Raw genomic sequence first — 5,399 nt, forward strand, 5'->3', positions numbered from 1 at the left:
CACCTCTGGAGTCTTCAGCCCCCTCCCCTCAGCTGACTTCAAGCACCAACTCCACTACACCCCCCACCCCTCAGACTGGAATATTTATCACATCCAGCCAGGTGAGGAGAGAGCTGGAGAGGCTCAACGAGGGAAAGGCTGCTGAACCCGATGGCATCAGTCCGCGGGTGCTTAAGAACTGTTCCAGCCAGCTGTGTGGAGTTCTGCAGCACCTGTTCAACCAGAGCCTTCATCTCCAGAGGATCCCAGTGCTCTGGAAGACATCCTGCCTGGTCCCAGTGCCAAAGAAAAACCATCCTGCGGCACCGTGTGACTACAGGCCAATAGCACTGACCTCCCATGTGATGAAGGTCATGGAGTGGCTGGTGCTGTCACACCTCAGACCTCTGGTGAGCCCCTTTCAAGACCCACTGCAGTTTGCATATCAGCCCAAGGTTGGGGTTGATGATGCTGTGATACACCTGCTGCAGAGGGCTTACAGCTTCCTGGACGGACTGAACACCACCGTGCGAGTCATGTTCTTCGACTTCTCTTCTGCCTTCAACACCATGCAGCCGAGACTGTTGAGGGCCAAGCTGGAGAACATGCAGGTGGAGGCTCCTCTGGTCGTGTGGATTGAGGACTACCTGACAGGTCGACCTCAGTTTGTGAGACTGCATAGCTGTGTGTCTGACACCCTGACCAGCAACACAGGAGCCCCTCAAGGAACTGTGCTGTCTCCCTTCCTATTCACCACCTACACTGCTGACTTCCAGTACTGCTCTGAGTTCTGTCACCTCCAGAAGTACTCGGATGACACAGCTATAGTCGGGTGTGTGGAGAACGGACAGGAGGATGAGTACAGGGACCTTGTGGACTGTTTCGTCCGGTGGTGCGAGGAGAATCACCTGCAGCTGAATGTGGCCAAGACAAAGGAGATGGTGGTGGACTTCAGTAGGAGTAAGCCCTCATCCTCCCCTGTCTGCATTGCTGGTAAAGATGTTGAGATCATCACATCTTACAAGTTCCTGGGTGTCCATCTTGACCATAAACTGGACTGGTCCACAAACACTGAAGCGGTCTACAAGAAGGGCATGGGCAGACTGTACTTCCTGAGGCGACTCAGGTCCTTCAACGTTTGTAACAGGATGCTCCGCATGTTTTTCCAGTCTGTCATGGCAAGCACCATCTTCTTTGCTGTAGTGTGCTGGGGTGCCGGCATCAAAGCAAAGGACGCCAACAGACTGGACAAACTCATTAATAAGGCTGGTTCTGTTGTTGGCTCCAAGCTAGCCAGCTTTGAGGAAGTGGCGAGAGACAGAATGTTAGCTAAACTGCTGACCATCATGGACAATCCCTCCCACCCTCTTTATACTACTGTGGACACACTTAGAAGCAGCTTCAGCTGCAGACTCTTGCAGCCCCGCATCCTAAGGAGCGGTACAGGAAGTCATTCCTGCCATCTGCCATTAGGCTATATAACTCCTCTATGTCTAAAAGGTGAAAGGAAAACACCTTGGTGCTTTTTCTTAGGCTCTTTTTACATCTTTGTACATGTGTGTATATAGTCTTTTTCTGCTGCTATGTGTGTACATTTGTTTATATTTATATTTATTCTGCTGCTATGACTACTTATATTTATAAGTTAGTTACTTTTTATTGATCATTTGAATTTTGTATTGATCTTTTAGCAGTTTACTGGTGTTTTGTGCTTTTTATTATTATTTATTGCGGCTTCTACAACTGAATTTCCCTGCGGGGATGAATAAAGTTGATCTTATCTTATCTTATCTTAAACGTGTTAAAATGTGTTTTCCACGTTTGACACGTCCCCTGGTGGAGGCATGAGCATCACAGACAGCCCCACAAACGAACAATTTGCTTTTCTAACCCTAACCATAACCGTAATCCTAACCTTAACCAGGAACGACGTCATTTAGAAAAGAGCCGGAGGATTTCTGACCATGTGATCAAAACGAAACCTAAAAACTCGTGTATATTGTACGCCGGCGCAACCCATTCTCTACCATTGCGTATCATATGCACGCAAAAAGCGTGTTTGGCGTATATTATACACGGTATTTCAGAGTGCAAAGTCGTGGAATATGTACGCATTTTACTGAGAGTGTGTTGCAGCAATTCTCCCGAGCCGCCGTTATTAAAGTAGAAGCTGTTTACATCCGCGGTCTCGTGGTAGTGGCGTGGAAAGAGGCAGACGGTTGCAATAAACTCACTCCTGATTGGCGACAGTACTTCCTGTAGATTCCATGACTCAGAAGCTGAAGATTGGTTGCACATGGCGATATCCGTTTCAGGAAGTGATGGTGAAAGCGGCGGCCTACTTTCGCGAGGAGAGGAAGTAATGCATTTCCAATGGGGGACCTCATTGCTCGCTCAGTCCATTATTTTATATATTTATATTCTATGGATACACCAGAAGTTTTTTTGTTTGTTTGTTTGTTTTTGAACACTTGAACAGAGAAGAGTATAAAACAACAAACAAAGGTTAAGCAAGGGGGGGGCTAAAGTCTTTGAAAAAATATTAAACTTATCACAGATAGACAATGTCTTCACAGCTTTTTGATTATTTCAAGATTCAAGAAGATTCAAGAGATTTTATTTGTCGTATGCACAGCTTTCACTGACAACGAAATTTTGTTCCAGTGCAACCCGAACAAGATCAGACATACAACAAGAGGTACACAATTACAGTTTAAAGTTGACTGAGGTGCAGCAGTGAGCAGCGCACCTTTATAAGTGGGGGGTGTAGCTGGTTAACAATGTTGGGCGGGGCAGGGGTCATTTGGTGACAAAAAAAAGTCGCATCTCAACACTGCGTACAATGTGTAGATACAAGAAAAAAACTACACCATTAACACAGAAGCACATATGCAGACACAACACAGTACATGAGGATCAGTCGGTGGGAGGAAGTGGGGGAGGGGGTGCTGCCTGTGGTTCAGTCCAAGAGTGCAGCTACGTGGCAAACCTCCCAGACAATGCACAGGAGGGGGTGAGTAGAGGGATGGCCGAGGTCAAGGAGGGATGAGCAGCAAGTATCATCCTTTGCACACAGCTGCTGTTTACACTCTGTAGAAGCGGGTATGTTTTGAGAAACTAAGGACGGCGTCCTCAGCCTCTGAAGGGGGGTCCGATTAGATAACATTCTTTCAGGCACCAGCAGTTGTTTGTTCTGCTAGTTGAGTCCTTGACTGGTCTTGTTTTTGAGGCAGATTTTGATCCAAAATGTGGGCAATTTAGACCAGTCTACCCTCACTTCGGGCAGAAACTCGCCTGAAGTTGGCATTCATCTTTGGCACAAGTTCCAGAATCGCGAGCACCCTGCTCAGGTGGGCAAGACACGCACAGTGCTTTTGATCCGCTTGTGAAAGTTTCTCATTTTGAGTCTCTACTCCCCGAAGGATCTTTCCACAGAACTCCGACAGATCGCCTCTCTCCGTCTTCTGCTCCCAGACTGCCCGATAAATCAGAATCCTCCGGTCCCCATTAGGAGGAATCCAATTATCAGAAATCCAAATAGGTACACATCCTCAACATCTTCCACAGACAGCTGGGCCAGACACATCAGCCTCCACTTGCCCCATGGATCGTTGGTGTATCCAGCCGCGTGGGTTCCGTCTGGGCAGGAAGGGTCCGCTTTACCGTTCCTTAGCGTGGAGTAAATTTTGTCGATTTAATTCAGAGACCAGCTAATCAGATCCATTTTCAGAGTGCAAAAGCAGTAGTTGCAGCAGGTTGAAAAGTGCAGGCTCTGAGGTAGACAGGACAAAAGCCTTGGGAGTGCTGATAACAGGAGGAGCGAGAGCGTCTGTCCTCGGCGAGAGTCAAGCAAGATGTGGAATGAATGATGTCATTGACATAGAATTTTAATTCACACATGAAAGCAACAAAAGATGGTTTTCTACCTGAATATTTACATTTGTGGATATGGAATTTATATAAAATAAGAATCAGATTTATAATAAAGACATTTTCAGCTTTTTTTATTTCACCTGTAGAAAAACCAAATAAAACATGTTTCCAAAATAAGTTAAAGCAAACGCCCACTTTTTTATGAATCCAGTCACAAATTTTTTGCCAAAATATTTTAACATATGGACAGTTCCAAAACAAATGCACAATAGTCTCATCAAAATTAGTACAAAAACTACAAAGAATATCAATGTTCAATTTAATCTATATTGCATATAAGCCTTTGATGGGTAATTTGATGTATAATTTTAAGAGAGATTTCCTTGATTTTATTGGTGACCGAAATTTTATTGGGCATCAGCCTTTAAACCTCCTTCCATGGTATGTCAGTCACAAACCTGTTCCAATAAGATACACTAGATGGCAGTGTTGCGATATTACCTTTGAACAATGCTCTTATAGATCTGTTATTTTTCCTTAGGTGACAGGACAGATAGATTTCCCCCACAGGAGTATCAGCTGGGTGCGCAAGGTTAGCGCTCCTGCCTCACAGCAAGAAGGCCCCGGTTCGACTCCCGGCTGGGACCTTTCTGTGTGGAGTTTGATTGTTCTACCCGAGCATGCGTGGGTTTCCACTGGGGACTCCGGCTTCCTCCCACAGTCCAAAAACATTCTTCATAGGTTAATTGGTGACTCTAAAATTGCCCCTAGGTATGAATGTATGTGTATGTGATTGAGGCCCTGAGACGGACTGGCGACCTGTCCAGGGTGAACCCTGCCTTCACCCATCAGTAGCCGGGTTAGGCTCCGGCACCCCGCGACCCCGGAAGGGAAGAAGCGGACAGAAAGATGAATGAATGAATGAGTAACAGCTGGAGACATTAGAGAAATATTTTCAAATGAAATTCTTTGATGGTGTTTAAAGAGCATACAGACCCCAGAGGGAATCGCACCAAATACTTTGGCATACTCGGAAGGAGAAACAGGAAGGTTAAATTTAAGTAGAAACTCTTCATAAGTCAAAAGAAGACCTTGATTGCTAAATAACTGATCTACAAAAATAATATTATTACAATACCAATAATTAAAAACAAAGAGATTTAGATTTATATAGTATGTCCTTATTATTCCAAATAATATATTTATGTGGTGAAAAGTTGTGTTTGTAAATAAGTGACCATGACTAACAGGCTTGGCGATAAAATGCTGAAAACTTGACTGGGATTTTACCTACATCAAAATTACACAAGAGAAAAAAATTGATACCACCAATTTTAGATAAAATATGAAGGGGAATAGTATTCCAAATACAGTTGGGATTCCTAAAAAATTGTTTTAGCCAATTAATTTTGAATGTGTTATTTAGAGAGTGAAAATCCAGAAAATTGAGACCACCCTTACACTCAAAGAAATGATCCATTGGATTGACTCAATTTAATTAAGGGCAGGTTTTCCATCCAATAAATATGTGTAGTGTGAACTCAAAT

The sequence above is a fragment of the Oryzias melastigma genome, unplaced genomic scaffold (genome assembly GCF_002922805.2).
Source record: "Oryzias melastigma strain HK-1 unplaced genomic scaffold, ASM292280v2 sc00350, whole genome shotgun sequence".
Lineage (NCBI taxonomy): Eukaryota > Metazoa > Chordata > Actinopteri > Beloniformes > Adrianichthyidae > Oryzias > Oryzias melastigma.